The following is a 19,934-nucleotide window of genomic DNA, read 5'->3' on the forward strand; positions in this document are numbered from 1 at the left end:
TTGAACTGTGTCTCCAAAAGGTCTTCCCACCGTGTGCCACTCTGAGACTGTTTAGGAGCTTGCAAATGAGGATCTGCTCTTGAATACTGCAGCTGCTAGAGTTAGTGAAGTCTCTTAATGTTCAAGCACTGCCCAGAGGCAGTCCCCTTCCGGGACAAAAGGAGAGGTAACCCTCAGCCTCAGGGAATCCTGCTCTTTGTGGAAACTGCGACTGCCACAGTCAGTGCAGAGATGTTTGCAATTGAGGGCTTTCTGACCTAGGATATCAAAAAAAGTGCTTAGAGGAGCTGCTTATAGAAGAGCGTGATCATCATTCAGACTTCATTTAGTGGTACCAGAGCATGCAAATCCTGATGTTCCACCTTATCTCTCTTACCCTCAGGAGATCAGCACTGAGAATTTTAACCTCTAGCTTGCCACTTCAGATCAAGCCCAGGGTGGTAGCAGCTGACAGCTTTTTGCCATGTAAGTGCTCTAAGGGTTAGTAAGAAAATACCTGCTCCCAAACCTCCTGGCCAGTACCTCTTGGCACTCAAAGACACGTCTGTTGATTTCCTGGGGAAGTCATGGGTGGAGTGGCGATGTGGATAGCAATGCCCTCTCGTCCCTTGTGCAGGTGAAGAGGTGGGCACACTGATGTGCTTGGGGCATGTACTGCTGCTTCTCACCTGTGCATAATGAGGCTCCCTGGCCATTCCTAAATCTGTCAGTCAGGTACGGGCTGTTCTTGAAAACTCGTTTCTGATCCTGTGTGGAGTCCCAGGCAGAGACACCCTTGTACTTTCATAGAGCCCCATTGACTTTACTGAGGCCCAGTATGAATGGATCCTGGAGCCAGATACAAATTTCTTTAAAGTAACGGGGTCTCCGTAGTGGCATAGGAGTCTGTCTGCACACCGCTTGTTGCCAAAACAGGGCCTTAATCTGCTTTGCTTTCTCACACTCGGAGCTTGTACATTTAAAAGTATATCAAGCGACAAATGTGGCGAAGGGGGAAAATTGCTACAGACTTTATTTGGCAGAAAATCAGTGAAGATAAAATGCCATACGTTCTGTGCAGCGTGCTTCTGCGTAAATGACTCATTCACTGGGATACAATTGGGAGCAAGTGTCTGCCGTTATAAAAAAAATAGAATAAAGTTCATGCAAGTATTTTGGTTGGTTTCCAAAAAAAAGAGCAGCTTATTTCACCAGCCAAAAAAATAAAGAAAAGCTCTTCATTTCTATTCCCGTGCTAAAATAATAAAAGAAATCTCACGGCGAAGAGGAATGCGGTGTAAAATACATGTGTACAGTAGCAGAATAGTTAAAAAATGACAAGATGTGTCCCAAGAAAGCAACACTCCAGATAACTGATTAGCTGCTTTTCCTCCTCTATTTCCAGTCAAGTCTGTTTCTACAATGTGGAGGATGGGTACATGTGTGTTGAATCACATTGTTTCAAATGATCAACTTGCTGATTTTAAAAAAGCTTCTCAGTGAAACTTCACAATAAGACACCATCCACAGTAGAATGATAATATCCACTAATTTTTTAATTGAGGTTCATTTTAGCTAGCTCTTACATGACTGTATGTAATGCACCCATTAGGTCAGAATATTAATAAACATATATAATTACTGATACAGTAGTAATATAAAAATTATTACTGAACCACTGTATCACCGACGCTTTCCTAATGTGTGTATTAGTGATACTCTTTCTGCAGGCAAAAACCTAGAAATAAATGCTGGAGAAGACAGAAATGGGCTTTTCTCTGTGGCCCAAGGGGAGAAGGCTAGGAGCCATGTCCTCAAGCTGCAGCAGGGGAAATTTAAGTTGAAGAGTAGAAGAAACTTTCTGACCACTTGTGTGGTCAAGCTTCTGAACAGGGATGGTTTAGTCAGGGATGATCCTGCCGTGAGTTATGAGCTGGACTAGAGCTGGAAGGGATCTCATACAGTTATCTGCTTTCCTCTGATCGTAAGATATATCTTTTAAGATGTTAGTCTAATTCTCCAAGGTGATGAGAGGCCACAGCTTTAGGCAAAGTCAATGTAAGCTGGGGGTATTGGCTCTTTTGAGGGTCAGGTTCATGAATATATAGGAGCCCTGGTGCTCAGTGCAGCCTGACTGAGCTGTTGAAGCAGGTGAACACACGACCGTGAGGACTGCAATGTGTTTTTTGTGCTCAATCTACAAAAATAGGATTAGGTTGGGGATATTTTTAAAAAATGCAACTAGCTTGTATTAGTTAAGCAATGAAGACATACCATCCCTGTAGCGGTACATAAGAGAGGGTGCAAGATAATACAGGCAGAAGACTGATTCGAGCCGAAAATGGTGCGCTCTGTGGAAGACAGAGAAATGTGTAAGACTTAGCGGAGGCCAGGAAATCTCTTCCCATCTCTTCTTCCTTGTCTGTGGAGGACAAGGCTAGGAGGATCACTTCAGGTTTTCAATCCAAGTAGACATGGTGGATTAGATTTTCAGTGTAAAAAAGCTGGAAGCCTATCAGTAGTGGACTGTCAATGGGTATTAGGTGTATAATTCTCTCATGCTCCCTGGAAAAATCTCAGGATAATCTCTAACAGGTTCCCCTTTCATTTGCTTGTATTGCCATAACTTAGTGAATAGGATCCTCTCCTTGCTGTTAGCTTTCCTAGTCACTCATGTCCTGACTAGTATGTAGGCCCATGTCAGGACAACCATGTTCTAACTCAGAGCAGTGCAGTTTCCATTGCACATTGGAGCAAGAGCTCTTCTTGGCTGTCTGGATTGCTTACTGTCTGCTGTACAAGAAGGCAGAATAGCTGAGTCCTCTCACTTTCATTGTCTAACAAGAAGCTTGTAGAATAGTTATTCTTTAGGCCACATTATTAATATATATTTTAAAATATCCAAAATATCCTGGATGAGCCTGTTTCAGTACTGTAAAAAAGAAAGAAGAAGGAGGGGGCGGAAACTCCTGATCAGTCTACTTGTCCAGTATATTATCTCATCCATCCTCCTCTTTTTGTCTGCGGAAGGCTTCTAGCTCATGGTGAGTGCTGCTGTTAAACTCGTGAGCTGTTTTTGGTGTGGAGGACTGGACGGATGGGGTGAGAGGAGCAGTTAGCCAGGAGCAGCTGGACTTGGGGACCCTTCCAAGTGCCACAAACAATTTCTGTGGTTATTCATTTGCAGCTAGGTATCTCTTTACCAGCTAACATGTCCCTTTCTCTCTCACTTTAACTCTTCTCCTTCTTACCCAACTCTAATTACAGTTACTTTCTCTCCCAAAAAGAAACACGCTCAGATGAAAAGAAAACAAGTGGGTAAGTCGTCATTTTTACCAGCTTGGCAAGAAATGAGTGTTACGTCTGGCACTCTCAGCATCAAGTCAGGGACTGAATCAGCAGCTGTTGTGACAGAAGCTTTTTTCTGAATGGGGATATAGAGACAAAAAGGAAACGGGCCAAGGCGAGGAGGAGGTTCCTCTGATGCTGCAGCACTTACATAAATCAGCTCTGCCCAACCCACAACGTGCTTTTTTTTCTCACTAACGGTAGGAAGGTAAAGCTGATCTATTCCAGAGCAGGTTCATTCATAAGACTGTGCTGCTTGCTCAGTCAGAATCGTCTTCCTGTGGATGCTGCAAACCAGCTGGCAAAGCAAGTTGATCAAGGCCTCTCTGGAAGTTGTGCCTCTGGGAAACAACCCCCATAACCCTCTGGACAAGATCCCTTTTCCATGTATCACCTAAACTGGAGACCTTCTGTCTTGTTCAATAGCACTTATTTCTCAGACATGGCAGAGTCTCCTTACTTGTGCTTCTCTCTACTGAAAGACTGACATGACCCACAGCAGCCACTGATACGTGATGGTGATGAGCTGGCTTAACAAGTCACATAAGTACTCTGCTCTGTAACCCTTGACAATGAGGGGTCAGACATCTCGGCTTTCCTTTTAGAGTGGCTAATGCCCCAATGCGGTAAGAACTGGTCCTTGCCGTATTACTGGGCTAAGCAAAGTACAACCTGTATGTCCCTTATGCCAAACACCACTCACAAGCAAGAAAATGCCTTCACAGTGGTAGAAAGGTTGGTGTTGGCATGCAAAATGTGATGGGGTGGATCAGAGTGGATCCCAAAAAGCTTCATCTGAAGTAGAGCTTGTATTAACGCTGGTCAATATGCCTACTGTGAATATTGCACAGCCATCTCCTTCATCTCTGTTCTACAGAGATGCGAGCAAGGGCTTTATGGCTCCAGGAGTTGCTCGTGGGAGAAGAGATCTCCAATACCTTGAACTCCACTGGCTGTGACTGAAGAGGAAAGGATTTAAGATTGCAAGCGTAATGCAGGTCTTTAATAGACCTAAAAGAAACATTTTCACTTGGTAAAGCTTAGCAGATAGATACAGTCTGAGCCTGCTAGAGTCCAATTGGCAGGGTGAGGCAGATAAAGAGATCCAATAACACTTGCACTGCTAGACAGGTGTATTATTCCTAATCACATTTATTATGGCAGTGGCTAGGGGCCAGCTATGAATAGGGCCCCATTGTGCAAACACAGAGTAGTAGACAGCTCTTACCGTGAAAAGCTAAATAGACAAGACTGATGAGAATAAGGTGGGGGGAGTATAACAAACGAGCAGAAGTGTGAGGACAGCAGATAGTCTGCTAGGTCCATGGCTTTCTTTTGGAGGAGGGAGATGTATTGGAAGACAAGGAATGATAGGAAGGGCAGGTGTGGGGTGAAGCTGAAGTGAGAAATGGAGAGAGCAGGTTGGTGCAAACAGCTCCTCAGCGAGTCGTGTCAAACCGACAGAGGTCTGCCGAGTGTCTGAAAGTCTCGGCTCTGGCTGCTTCTGCAGGTGCTCTGAGCGGCTGGAGTGTAGCTGGCTCGTCTCTGACGTTCTCCCCAGGGTAACGGGAGAGGGGAAGGGGAATGTGGACATCTGGCTAGATAAGTTTGTGATATACTGCAGAGCAAAGAAACCGATCTCTCAGTCAGGTATGAAATACCGTAATGAAGGGCGCTCAGGCTGCACCAAAGCTTATACACATCTGAATTAGTCTGTAAGGTGCATCTCTACCCTACCTATATGCTATAATATACAGGGCTAGTGTCTCATTCTCTGGAAGCATTTGCTATACTGGGAAGTGGAATTCATTTACAGTCCTTGATCCTTATATGTAGGGGAAGATTTATTTTGAGGGGAATGCATGTGTCACGTGCGGCACTGAAGAAGTGGCAGGAGTTTGGGGACGTGCCCCATTTCACTATCGACCCAATCATAGGCTCTTCAGCGTAGGCACAGAGAATCCCATTTATTTCAGAGGGCTTTGGAGCAGTTCCTGAAAGCGCAGTCTCACTGCTCCTGCGACCACAACAAGAAGGGTCCATCCCATGTAGTCTGTAAAAAGAAAGCCAAATTATAAGACTTGAAAGTCACGTCTCAATCAGTAGATTTTCTGACTAATACTTTATCAAGTCAAGGGACAAAGCATCTTTGATATAATAAGCCCACTCAGGAGTTTGCTTATCCGTTCTGGTATCACAAGGTTACTATTTGTTACCTGTTGACTTGACACCCAAAAATCAATCTGGCATTGATCTGGAATTGACAGGATGGAGCACACATGGGCATGTTAGAAATTGTAGTCCAAATGACCTCACTGTTGCCAAAACAGACGTAAAACATGAGTGCGTGTGTGGAACTCATTAGAGTAATCGTTGCTCTTTTATATTTAAAGGCCAAGGAAATCATCTTCAGTCTGCCCCAAGTCGCCTTGTGCAGACTCGTGAGAGCAAGATAGATTTTTACTTTTGTGGAGTCGGGCCTGTATTTAAGTGCTTGAAGTGATAGTATTTCATGTATGATACAAAACATCTAGGACCCTGTGAGCTGTACAGAGTTACTTCATCAGCGAGGTTCTGATAAAAGAAGTTTGAGTAGTTTATGATGACTCTTGATCATTCCCATCTTTTATTCTTTATATAACAAGTTAACTTCTCAAAAGGACTTCATTTCATTTGTGACCTTTGGCATTCAATATTGTTGTCATACGAAATATTTGAGGGCATAGAAGGAATGCTTTTAACTAATAATATGGTTTTGCTAATGTATTGCAAATGATTTCTACAAGCACTGCATCAAAGCTTTATCTGCTAAATAAAAATTACAGGCCCAGGCTAGTGCCAAGCAGAGGGACACAGGAATTACTGATTGGAACAGACCCAAAGTGAAGCTAGAAAATAGCTCTTGAAGGATTAGCATAGGGTGAGGATTGAAACTGGGACTGTGGCAAGTGGTGAGACGTCACTTGGAGATGGAGAGACAGTCTGCAGCATCCTCCTGGAAAGGACTAGCTCTTGTTAGGATCATAGGCAACGTGTAGGGAGGCATGGGGGGCACGTGCCCCCCCTGAGAGTGCTGATGCCTTCCTGACAGTGAGCACTCTGGCTGGTAGGGGGGCATGGAGAGCTCTAGTGCCCCCCCTTAAATTGGCTCCGTTGGTGGGATGTTGGTTGTGGAAGTGCTGGTACCAGACGTCCATGGTTAGGATGCTTTTTGATGAGGATAATAAGAAGTTCAACCAGCTCATCTGGGAAATGGCTGGTGCCACCTTATCAGATGGGATCAACCTGTGCTCTGACTTCCACCCTGAATAATGCCAGTCAAGTCCAAAGGGACAGCACCGGGGGCAAGTTAGGGCAGAGTTTGGCCTGTATGGTTGTATTCATCTGTCAGGTAGTGCTTATGCCTCCACGCTGGGCCAGCCACTGTGCAAGTCTCCATCTCTTCTCTTTCCTTTCCAGGCTAGGCTGCCCCCCTCCACCTACACAGTTTGCACCCCTACCTGGGAAGCACGGGCGTTCAATAGGGCTCTCCACCCCTCCTCCCCTGCATGAGCCGTGAAGCGAGCTCTGTGATCCAGCCCCTGCTAGCAGAAGGCCAGGAATCTTTCTGTTTCTGATTTAGCAAAGCTTTCTGTGTTGAAGGGGAACTCAAGGGGCTGTTTTGTGTTATTGGGAGAGGGCACAATAATTGCTATGGTATCCAGTAAGTGCTGGGAGCATAAAGCAAGGGTTCAGCTCAGTCTAAGATGGTGGAGATTTACCGACAGGCCTTGCAATGAAGCTGTGCTCAGTTCCTCATTCAGTTGACTCTGAGGCTGGGGCTGCACTAACCTGGACGTAAACACCTGGATTTGGCTGCCTTTGGGCATAAACTAGCAGCTGCTTCCAGAGGAGCCTACCTTGCCCTGGGAAGAAATAACCCTGCGCTGAAACAGGAGTAACATTTCCAGGGTTAAGCCTGGGTTACCTTAGGAGCTGGACCACATGGTTGCAACTTCTTTTTTTCCTCCCCCCAGGTTGGCAGGAGATTTCAAAGAGGCCTTTGGCTTCCTTATTGCACAGCTTGTATCCAATAAGTCTTTGTTGAAGTGGGGATTCGACGGATGGCTGGAGTATGAAGCAGTAGCTGATAACCGGATCCCCCGGTCACGAGCTGGAAGGGGAGCTGTTTGAGACTGACATGGGCAAGGCAGGCCTCCTCAGCATGAATGCTGGCGCTCCGCTGAGTCTGAGAGGCTATTTGACAGGTGCCCATCTTTCATCATCCAAAACACTAGCGTGACATGTCAGCAGGAACTTCCTAATGGGATATTTGCCCGTCCCGGCTTCTTGAATGCAAACGTTTGGCTGTAGACATGAACGGGGGTTTGGGCAGTGGACTTTTGAGAAGAAAAATAATCCAAACTCTCATACTTATTTTGCTGTCTTGCTGGCGGTGCTGCTTGGTGTGAATTTGTGATCTAGCAAAGGAGATCTATGAGAGAGCATGCTGGAGGCAAACGGCCTTTGTGTATATGTGAGAACTTTGATCCTGGTTTCCACAAGTCTTCCCCACCAGTTCAGAAGCACTTATCTTGGTAGTGTTGTGATCTGTGCATTGTGGGAGCCACCAGGCAAAATCCAGGAGACCACACAGACGCAGAGCAAAATGACCGTTCCCATCCTGATATCTCAGAGGCTGCTCAATCCCAAAGCCCTCCAGTGAAAGGGAGCTTGCCCCTGTATTGGATGGGAGCTGGATCAGTCTCATGAAGGATCAGGCCTGTCCCTTGGTAGGAGCAGGACCTTTGGGGGTTCCTCCCTTTTCTTTTCATGGGAGCAAAGGGCTGTTGGCAGGCATTTGTCATCTCTCTTGGCCACATGCAGCAACCATTTCCAAAGCTGGCTCCTGCCTGCAGAAGCATCGTCTCTGATCCTCTTCTCCATCACTGCTCAGGCCAGCATGTCTCTGCACCCGTCAGCAGAGCTTTACAGTACAAGGAGACCGCACGAGTGGTAAATGGGTTTCAGTGATTCACCACTGTAGTGAAACAGCTCATAGCAGGGACAGGCACAGCAAACTTTCAGAACTGATTAGTCATTTGGGCAAGTGAAGAGACCAAACAAGTCACGTACAGCTCAGACTAAGTGCGTGCCATCGCCTTCAGGCACTTATCATCAAACATGTACTTTGTTTAAGTGAATTGTCTGGGGACCGATGGAGAGCTGTACCCTTATCCAGAATAGGCACTTCCCTGAACCTCGGTGAGCACGTGGTGCTGTGACTTCCGATGCTCTGAAGCTGACCGGCTCCTGGCATTGTAGAGGCTTCTGGTATAGCTCCTCTGTGTAACAGCTGCTTCCCCTTCACCTTTCTATGCAAATAACAGGAGTACAACTTCATTACTAAGTAGACAGGGAGGCTGAAGGATGCCACGTGTTTGTAAGCAGCTTATATGCTTAACCGATAGGCAGATAACTGATGCTTGCCGCAGGGGAAGCAGTAGATGACACACTGGGAGCAACACCGGCTATGCACTGATCTCATATGCATGCCAGTGCAGGGCACCGTACCAGGACGGCACGGGGAGTGGGGTTTAGACTAGGTCCTGGAAACGCAGTATTACAAGTCTCCCAGGCACAGAAATCCCCCTGGCAGGTAGGACTTGCAGGACTCTGTGCGTGTGTGAAGAGAGAAAACAACCGTGACATGTAACCCTATTTTATATATAGTACAAAGATTTTTAAATGCGCTTCAAAAGCCATTAGGAACCTAAATGTCTACTTGAACTTGCAAAATGTCTCTGGTTAATGTTTTCCTACTGACTCTCTGCCTTGCTGCCAGCCTGCCAGAGTTTCCTGTGACCTATTTGAAATATCACTTTCCTAAGTGAAAATGTGCCTCTCTCTTTCAAACTTACAAAGCTCACAAAAATAAATAGCCTAATTTGGCCAGTTAATAGCCCTCTCCTGGGGCTTCTCTCAGCAACGAAGAGGCCTTTTAAACACAACATTTGCAATTGCGTCATTAAAGCCCTACATGATCCCAGCAAACTCTAAATCCAAAAGAAAGACATGCTTTATTTGATCTAAGTTAGTTTAAAAAAACACCCCACACACTGACACCAGAGACCCATTTATTTTTAATTACAAAATTGCTTTATTAAGAGTCTAAATCGTTCACTCCCCAGTCATCAAAAACTCCCATTGCTGGGGTAAGGGCTTGCAGTTTGTGATCGTCAGATCTGGCAGGTATAAAATTCTCCTTTCAAAAAGGTTGCACTTACATTTTTTAATTGTTTCCCAACTTACTTTTTAAAAATCCTTTGTGATTTATTTAATTTGTTAATAATTGGAAGCAGCACAGCAATTCCTCTGGAAGGGAATGCAGACTCTTAATGTCAGCTTGAAGGCCTCCGCTTATTTACATTTATCATTGTCTACCTCTGTGTTACAGAGGGGAATGGATCAGTGTTTTCTGCCTCCACACGGGACAGGGCGAAAAGTAATAGGCATAAACTGCAACAAGGGAGATTTAGGCTGGGTATTAGGAAGGACCCTCTCAGTGTGAGGGTGGTTAATCACTGGAACAGATTACCTGGAGAGACGGTGGCCTCTCAGTGGAGCTGTTTACATATTTGCCTGTGAGCGTTCAGACGGGCTCCTGCCTTGAGCAAGGGCTTGAATGAGAAGACTTGAGATCCTTTTTTATGATTTAGGAGCTGTCCGCTATATGACATTAGCATTTATCCATATGCGTCAGTGTGCATGAGCGGGAGGTTCTTGCAAAGGCATCAGCTCACTCATTTTCTGGCATCGGTATCCAAGTCAGTGCCTTTTGTGAGGTTTAATTCTAGTCTTCCGTGGGGGGAGCCTTTGTATACGCAACAAAATTGGCCTTTAAAGTGGCTGAATTGCCCTTTTGCACCGCTTGAACGGCGTTGCTATTTACACACTCGGCGGCATATTCCACTTTAAATGACTTTGTTACGTAGGAAGGTAAAACCCATCCAAGGTGTTTCAGTTTGGCAGGGACGGTGCACAGCGTGCTGGACCTTACCTGCCTCTCCCGCGGCAGGGGGAGGGAGGGGGCAGGCTGCAGGGGGCCAAGCGGTCCCTGAGCTGCAGGGGACCCCAGTGCTTCCCTTTGCAGTGATGGTGCCCCCCAGGCAGCACCCGCCTGCTGGCACCTGGGGGGCGCCGCCACCATGGAGGGAAGCACCGGGCCCCATGCAGCTCGGGCGGGCAGGCAGGCAGGGTCCAGGAGAAAGAAAAAAAAAATCAGACTCCTTGCTACTTTTTTCTTTTTCTTCAGTCGAGCCTACCTGCACAAGCTGGTCACACAGCCCCTGAGCCCCTCGGCCTGCTGGCAGCTCCCCCCCGCCACAGGAGGGGCAGACAGGCTCTAAGAATTGGGCCCCTTCAGCCTTGTACAAGTGACAGGGGTTTAGTTTAGTTCAGTTCTCCATTAGATAAAATGGTGGGTTTTTAAAAACCCACTGTTTCAATTTAGGGAGAATTAAACCAGATTAAACCCCTGTTCTGTCTACAAGCACCCCACACGAGTAGGTCTTTGAGTAGCTTGTGTGCTGATACAGTCCCCATTACTGTATTAATGGTGCTTGCACTCAGTCTTACAATACTCCTCCAAGACTGGGAAGGACCATTATACCCATTTCACAGATAGGGAACTGAGGCATAGGAAGAGCTGAAGTGACTTCCTATGGGGGAAGTCTGTGGCAGAGCAGGGGCCTGAACACCTTCCTGCTGGGTCCTAGATGAGTGCCCTATCCACTGCTCCAAGTATCCTCCCTCCCTTTCACTATGGAGGTTGCAAGGTGCAGTGAGGTTTGCCCTGCTAGAGTAAGACTGCTGTGGGACCTAGGCAGGAGGCTGGGAGGACTTGGAGTTCAAATGGTTAGTTTGTCCCACTGGCTCACTGCAAAGTCCGCAGTTTTAATATTAGGGCAATTGTTTATTTAATCCTGCTAATATATCTTAGGGCTCGGGTCCTATTGTGCTAAACGCTGTGTTTACAGCGCTGGACACAGTCCTGGCTAGGATAAAACATCTCATTTCTTGCCTCTCTTTCCCCCAACATATTATGACTGGAAGGCCAGCAGGCAGTAATGTCCATCTCTGCCCAGCGCAGGAGTTGGGAAGGCTGCTACAGCAGCAGGAACAACTCCTGTTTGTATGTTAAGATCCTGCAGCTTGAGAGTCTTCATTGCCAGGCAGATGAGGGGCAATGTGTATGGGGCCACTGGCCTAAATCCCTGCCCCTTGGCTCTCCTCTCTCCAGGCTTTTCCTACCAGGCCAAGAGCTACACAGGCAGGGCTACCCCGTCTCTGGTGTAGCCCTGCCCCTGGGAGGGGCTTCCTCTATAAAAACACCCTTCCCTTTATTTCTGCTTCCAGTTCCCAGAAGAGCACAGCTGCTAGCAGATAACCAGCCTGGTGCAGATAACCTTCCCCTGGGGAAGGAGTGGGACGAGGGATTTGCCTGCAGACCTACAGGAATTTGTGTTGGCTTAAGGGCCGGGAGGTTTGGGGACCCGAAGAGGCAGCAGATGTTCCAGGAGCACCAGCCACTTGCCTTTCTCTCCAGAGCAAAGGAAAAAGGGTGAGGGAAGCAATGAAAAGACAAACGAACCCTTTTCTCCCTCCGAGACCTTTGGCTATGGGGCCCCTGCAGTTCCTGCTGCTTTCCTGGCCCCAGCATGCAGCTTGCAGGAGTTTAGGGGCCCTCTGGGGTTTGCACGCAGATGCTTTGTGAAACTCCCGTGGCCATCGGGGTACTTAACTGCGCAAACTTCTCCGCAGACATGCAGCAACGGAGCGGGGCTCTTTGGAGCAGACATAAGAGAGGCAAAGAAGGGGAATGGCGGGGCGGTGTGCCCTTGCCAGCGGGCCGTGGCTACTCCAGCCCGCTTCTGGGGGAGCAGGCTGTGCTGGGACGTAGCGGCAGCTGCTGCAGGGCAGGCAGTTGTGGCCCACCTGTTGAAGAAAGGTTATTTCAGCAACATCTGTTGGAGGCAGCACAGCGGGGGACCCCCGGGCGCAGAGCAGGGGAGAGCTAGGCAGGAACCTGGGTCTGGCCGGAAGGAATCAGCAGTGCAGAAAGGCTTGAAGCAGCTGGAGGTGCTGTATTGCCAGTGTCCCTAGTAAGACGTGTGGGGGCTGAGCAGCACTTTGTGCATTGTCGGGGCTGGCTGCCAGCGCAGACGTGCGACTCCAGCGATTCCCCCTTCGGAGGCAGCGTGGAGGTCATCCCTGGCCCTGCCTCTTGCACTCTGCCGCCGTGGGCTCTGTCAAGCAGGGATCAGCCCTCCTCATCTCCCCAGATGTTTCTCATCATCTCCTCTCTTCGCCCTTTCCCTGAACACAAGCAGCACTTGGAACAATTAACACCTAACTCTCCTCCTATCCTCCCCATTCCAAAGCTGCCGGTTACTAGGGCAACAACTGCACCTTTTCCTTTCCCTTGCAGTGAATGGACTAAAAATCAACATGTTCTATTAAAGGTAAAGAAAAATAACAGCCTCTGTAGCCGCGGTGAGTTATTACAGAATCTCTCCTGCAATCTACATAGCACTGAATTACGGCGCCATAAGCAAAGGCTTCTGCCAGAGCTGCAAACACACCAGGACATGGAGCACGCTGGTGGTCTATTTGAAGTGACAAACCTAGTCCTTCAAGGGGGTGGGAGCTGGTACAGAAGTTGCATCAGGGAGCAACCCAAGTGTGGGGATGAAGGGGCAGTGTCATTCCTGCGACTTGCCTGGGACAAAGCCATGTGAAGCGCGGGAACCGGCAGCACGGGAGGTTGAGATACAGCCCCTGATAATTCTCCGCCTTACGCTGGCCCGAACTGGAATGGACTCCGTGGTAGTCGATGGCATTTCTGTGCTGTAAAGCTGGGGTAGCTAAGAGGGGCCCGCACGGTTCAGCAGTAATAGGATAACATTGATGCTCTGCTCCCGGGTGCAATTCAAGCTAATAGCAATGGTCCTTGTATGTCATCGCCATGCCTGTGAGTGCCAGCCGTGGGCCAGGCACTCATTTTGCTAAGTCAGTGATTGCCAGCCAGGGTGCCACTGGATCCTTTAAAGGGTGCGGCGAGGTGTGAGGAGATAACAAGTGCCTGGCTAATGCCCAGCCCTAGTTATGGAGGTGTGCCTTGATTTCAATGAGGGGGACCTCGAGTCTAGGACAGCTGAGAACTGCAGTAGTTAAATTAATACCTGGCCTATAGGACTTGGGTACCTAAGAGGCTTCTTCTCCTTGTGTCCCACTGTGACTGCTCAGCTCTGTCTTGCTCATGATCCTGACCATTGCAATTCAGCATCCTCAACTGGGGGTCCCATCTGCTCCCCTTTGTGGTCTGCCAGGCATTTACTGAGCTTTGGGGTACGAGTCAGGGGTCTTCTGGTTCAATGAGGCGTTTAACTGAATGGCGTCTGAATCACGGCACTTTGGGGCATTTCTTTATTACACTGTTTTCTTACCTGCTGTCTTATGACTGTTTTGTCATAAGATTTTTTTTTTTTTTTTTTGGTAGTGCCTACTTGTAAAGGTACAAGGGTTGGGAAGTGTATTTGAGCTGCCCGTAATGACTCTGCGGATTGTGAGCACTTGCATAGATAATATTGTGTATGTGGTAAAAACTAATTTGTCAACCTGAATGTTGACCAACACTAAACATTCAAAACCAGGGAATTCCAGCACTCAAAGTTTATCCACAATATCAGCTCAGCCAAGTTGTACAGCCTATATCTCTTATACAAACATTTGTAATATAAGCTGTAGTGCACTTGGGTCTGCTAGGGATGGGCCTAAAGACTCGACACGAATAGCTCCAACCAGCCTGTTGTTATTGATAGGTTTGGGTCCAAACTTATCTGTAATAACCGAGAACTCCCAAGCTTTGAGAGAGCATGAGTAGGAATCCAAACTTTGCTGCTGGCCTGGTGGGTCATCTCTGTATTTTGGGAGAGAAAGGGGATTTAAAAAAAAGACTGCGAGAGTACAGCTTGTCTGAGTTAAACTTGTGAGAGCAAGTGTGCAGAATTCTGCCACCCCTGGGTGCTGGGTTTGTTGAACTCACCCTTGCATTGAATTGACTAACAGTAGTTTTTGCACTGAATTTTAAACAAGATAAAAGGATTTGGGGGGAGGGGCTGGGAGGAAGGATAATAAAGCTGAGACCAGTCCCATTTGCTGGGTTTACAAGCCAGCTCAAAAATGCCTTGAAATGGCATTCAGCTTACAAACTTTTGATGACTGGTAGAAAGGCTCAGAAGTTTCTTGAACTGCAGCTGGGCTGTAGGTCCTTGCAAACTCTAAGCATGAAATCTCTTTGGCTTTGGAAGCAAATGCATCTGAAAACTAGCACCATCTTCTTTCTGCTATCTTAAAAAGTATGTCCGAAAAAAGGAAATACATATTTTGGGGGTCTGCAGCATTAGAAATGTTTCTTGATTTCTTTAAACTCCTCTTTAAAACACTCCACCAGTTCTGTTTTTAAACGGGGTTTGTTTTGTACGTCTCGATGAGAACACTTGATGTGTATAATTTCAGCCATTTCTGAGTTGCTGGTGGTACAAATTCTGATTGGGGTTAAGAGGGAGCCAGGGGGGAAATAGCTGATTGTTCATGCTGCCAGCTCAAAAACAACTGAACTTAATATTTTGCTTAAACTTTCTTCAGGGGGAAATAAAGGAAATCACTTCTGAGCTGAGACCAAGCAAGGAATGTTTCAGCCGTGAAGGAATTAGTCTGAGAAAGTTCCAAGCAGCTGAAAAAGTGGAATGGAAGAGAAACGGCATTTTCATCCTAGCTATGTTATCAGCAGCACTTGCTCTAATCGCTGATAACAACAAGAATCTCTGTAACCTCCTCCCTGCCTTCTGATGTCTGGTTTGGTGATGTGATCAAAGGCTGGGAAGGAAGCGTGTTTGGTATGAAAGGAGCAATTATTCAGTGACCCTGACGAAGCAGAGACTTGAAACTTCACCTACATTATACGTATATACAGTTCATAATCGGCTGTGTGGTTGCTCAGATGCCTGCCACAAATAATAGCAGGCTCTCTAATCGCAGCCGATGCTCCTGTTAAATGTAGAATGTCATGGGCATCTATCACCTATTCAGGAGAGAGAACAGGACCTGCGGTATCAAGGCAAACCTTGGTTCAAGTCTTCACTCTTTTGATCCCTGTGTAGGAATCTACATAGTAAGAGAAAAGGTGTCTGAGGTGCCGTCTAGCTATGTCCTGCCTGAGACGGTGCCCAGCACAAGATGCCTCCAAGCAAGGTTTTAGCACGGCAGACTATAAAATAATCAGTGCGTACATGAGGTATCACCTGGTGCATCCATACATTATCAGGTGGCTTAACCCTGGAAACATGAGGCCTTTGTATCACTTCCAGAACACTTGTTAGTACAAATGGCTATACTCTGGCTATTGCTATTGTCTGTATAAATGTCAAATCCCCTTTTTTTTTAATTCTTGGCTGCAGCATGCTGTAGCTGGATGGATCCGCACAGATGGATCCATTTGCTGCTTTGCAATAGAGCTTCTTCCAGCCACAAACACATAACACTGACATTTTTTTTTTTTTCTGTGCTCTGCTTCCTGGGTTATGAATGGAGGGATCAGCTCTTTCGCTATGGCAATAGATGGTCCTACTGTGTGTTTCTACATAAAAGAGGTGGTTGGGTTGTCTCGTGTGCCTGTTGGACAGGCAGTCTGATGTCAGAGGTGTCCTTACTGATGGCTGAATAAACAGGATCCGGATCTATAGCCTGCAGGAGTTTTGTCTGTATAAAAATGGTAAAATCAGGCCCTCCAGTCAACATATGAATCTCTCCTGCTATGTCAGATAGAAAGCAGGATTTTTGGAGGCAAGTGCCTTGCTAGGGGGAAGGACAGAAGGTGGAACCTGAAGCTTGTAGTGACAGGTCAGTGAGACAGTTGGACTTGTGCTGAGGCAGGCTGTGATGACAGCTGCAGGACTCTCGTGACAAGGAGAGGGATGAGAACAAGCAGGGAAGAGAGTTAATAGACTCCAGAGCAAAGTGCAGGAGAGCAACAGTGTCAGGAGAGTGTCAGTGAAAAGGAGAGGAAAAAAAGCAAGAGAGGAGAGACAGGCTTTCAGGTCTGCCTGCAAACACGCACGTGACCTGGTGCCTGACCTGCTTTAGGGTTAAATACACAAATGGAACCGGTTTTTGTGTTGTTCTCCCCCCTTTCTCTGAGGAGTAATTCTTCTTAACAGACCATTCAGTCAGTGCCTCCAATGAATAAAGGGAGCCTGCGCGTGGTATTAGTAGCAGTGATACCCTGGCCCATCGGGATTTGGGGCTACGGTCATAATGAGCAGGAGAAGGGACTTTTGGTCGTCTGTGCTTTCCTGCTAGCTTGGCTTTTTGGCAGGACAGCATAACATCCCGTGCTGTGGGACTTCGGGAGTGCAGGAAAGGAGAAGTCGTTGCAATTATTATTTCTCATGTGCAAACTTGGGCTGGCATAAATGCAGAGAGACGGACCAGGCTCGTCTGGAAGGAGAGTTTCTCCTGTGCGTAGAAAGGACCACTGCTCCGTTGTCTCAAGTCATAATGCCAGTCACCCACTGACCCTTTTTCCAGAGGAAGCGGCGGCAGTGTGTTTCGGACTGTGTTATTAATCTGTCCCTGGCCCCTGACAGCATTGCCTAGGAAGCTGTTCATGTTATCTCTCCCATCACATCAGCACCTGCCCAGCGTAAAGCCTGGCTGGAAGCCAGTGACTGGCACTGCGGTTTGCAGTGACAAAGTGCCTGAAAATGTCCTTTCGTGCTTTACCCAACACGCCTGCACAGCTAAATTTTGTTCTGTAGTTGCTGTTGTGCGAAATCACTCACTTTTAAGGCTCCGGCAGGAATTGGCTTCCAGACTACATGCCATGTTAGGAGCTTTGCAAGTGGTTCCTTTGTATGACTTTTACAAAAAAAGGGAGGGGGAAATGTACCTCAGATATGTGGATCTTGGAGGCCGTGGCAGATCAAGCAAATCCCTGCTGGCTCTGCAGCTCTCGGACGGCTGGTGTGCTGTTGGCGGACCCTCTTGCTCTGCAGAACCTCGGAAGCGGAGATACCCCATACCCCCGAGCAGCAGCAAGCTGGCGAAATGGCCCTGAAAGGCATCCCGTGTGTATTAAAATAATCCTCCTCAGATGTAAGGTGGGGATGGGCACTGCACTGACCTCCACAAGGCCAGTGCGAGTAGATTTCCTCTAGGCTCGTCATCGCTTAGAGCCAGGGAGCAACAGCAACCAAGGGGAGCAGAAGAGTTAATGTTAGGCTCCTAGGAAGAAAAGCAGGGGAGCTGGGCCATCCTTGATGGGTCATCCTTGAAGGGAGAGGGTTTGACTCGCAGGCTCCCTTCAGTTTTCTACTTGGTAAGGAGGTGGCAGGAGCAAAGTGAGTGTAAGCATGCAGCAGAGGGGCTGCTGGCCATGGAAAGGACTCTGCAGTCCTCCCAGCTCTCTAGTTCCCGCCCTGCCCATTTTCTGTGATGGCTGGTGTTATCACACAAGGTCCCCTTACATTTTGGCTTGGGGGAAAGATGCTTTGCTTTCTCGCTCGGCGTGAGACTGAGATGAAGTGGGAGAGCAGGGAGCTCTCCTTCCCACTGCTGGTGCTTTGCTAGAAGAGGCAGAAGCGGGGCTGGTAGAAGGCGGGTCTAGGCTGAGCTTCCAGAGGTGGCAGCAGCTGGAAAGCTCCTTGAGAAAGCAGCAGCCACCTTCATCTTAATTTCTACCCAATGCAGTAAAAATCCTCTGTGTCATGCTCAACACTGTTTTCTTGAAGGTCAGGAGCAAGATCTCATTCCTGCATGGAGCCTTGCCCTTGACTTCAGGGAGGGCAGGGTCAGGCACTTGGCCTGCATGTTTATCACCCAGGCAAGTGTTGAATTGAAAAGCTGACGTGCACTGTAGCAAACATCTGAGGGTCTGAAAGACTGAATGCAGAGTGCTGCCTCAGCCTTTCATCTCTAGAGATGGCTTAACAACCTGTTCAAGGTCTGTGCTCCTTGCGAAAAACATAACACCAGCAAGGCTCACCACATCTGACACCATGAGCAGCCTTTGTTCAGAGCAACCGTGCTAAGGACCAAATTAATCACAGAGGCTCTGATTGATGCTGACCTTTTTCTTAGAAATGGGGACTCAGTCAAATCCAGGATAGAGAAGACGGAGAGGCGGGTTGAGAAGAGCTTGCCTGGTTTCTGGCTCGGCCATATCCATCCTGCAGCTGGACAGAGGACCTCAGCACTGTAAGTCCTGATTGCTTTCCCTACTGTTATGTTCCTCACAAAACATAACTATATTTCACCTATTTTTTGTAAGCCTAGAAATGGCCAGCACGGGTCCCATTCTGGCCGGGCGAGATGACAAACTTGGGTTACCACATGACCCTGGGCTCTTTTTATTTGCTGTAAACCTCTTATTCAAAGGAGGTGGGATTCTTTTTCATTTACTGTGTTGCAGTGTGGAAGCAATCACTATAAATTTAAATGGAGCACTGCTAGGAGCACATTTACCTTTTTATACAGTAATTGTGAGAGAGTGCCACTGCCTGAATGCTATTAGGGTTATTCATACCTTCTCCAATTTCACTGTAAAACCTTAGGCTGCAAGAGGTACTGTAAAGGGTATGATTATTCTAAAAGGGTAAGTAGTGGTAAGTGTTACAGACCAGTGGTACCACAACAAATGCAATCATTCTGATTAGCCGGGAATAGGTGAAGTTGAGGCGTGTGATCTGGCAGACAAAAGTAGCACGGTTGCTTGTTTCAGCCCGTCGGTGGAACGGCCCTATCTCTTTCCTGTCTGGGTCTGCGATGACTTGGTTGCTAAGGTGGTTGTTGTTACGAATGAGCCGAGTCCACGGCAAAACATATGGATGCGAGCATCCAAACTCAGTAGCCCACTGGGGAGCTGGTACCTCTAGAGTAACTTAGCACAGACCCGAGACTGCTTCCCCAAACCTTTTCTTCATGGTAAGGGTGGCCAAAGTCTGGAATGGGCTTCCAGGGGAGGTGGTGCTCTCCCCTACCCTGGGGGTCTTTAAGAGAAGGCTGGATAGGCATCTGCCTGAGGTCATCTGACCCCAGCACTCTTTCCTGCCCAGGACAGGGGGTCGGACTTGATGATCTGCTGAGGTCCTTCCCTTCATAGCATCTGTGGATCTATGAATCCCACCTTCCAAGGTCCCCTCTTTATATCTTGACAGGGACTAGTTGGATTCACAGCAGTAATTATATTATATTGGATTTTATGCAGGGTCTTAACATCTATAGTAGTCCTATCACATGTTCTTGGCGTGCTGTCTGGTGACATTCCCCATTAGGTGCAAAAGGCATCACCCATAGAGCTGTATGAAGCTCACACCCTTCCACTGCGGTTCAGACTATGCATTTCTGAAGACTTGAAAGTATTACAGAAAGGGACCCAGGCAGGACAATTTCTCACCCCCCCCCAAAACCCCCAACAAAACCAAACCAGGGACTAGACACTTAATTTCTGAAATGGAACTGTGCAGTTCTGAACAGTTTTACAGTGATTCATCAAGAAGGTAAATGCC

General features: G+C 47.5%; 1 long non-coding RNA gene across 1 annotated transcript in view; it reads left to right on the top strand.

Annotated features, from left to right (window-relative positions):
* The window catches only part of LOC149858050 (uncharacterized), a 35,236-nt gene extending 16,736 nt beyond the window's left edge, over positions 1-18,500 (top strand). Inside the window, exon 3 of the long non-coding RNA XR_016443741.1 lies at positions 15,016-18,500. This is a non-coding gene — a long non-coding RNA (uncharacterized LOC149858050). The remainder of the gene's footprint in view (positions 1-15,015) is intronic.
* The last annotated feature ends 1,434 nt before the right edge of the window (positions 18,501-19,934 follow it).

This window comes from Crocodylus siamensis, chromosome 8 (genome assembly GCF_052110815.1).
Source record: "Crocodylus siamensis isolate JL-2025a chromosome 8, ASM5211081v1, whole genome shotgun sequence".
Taxonomy (NCBI): Eukaryota; Metazoa; Chordata; order Crocodylia; family Crocodylidae; genus Crocodylus; species Crocodylus siamensis.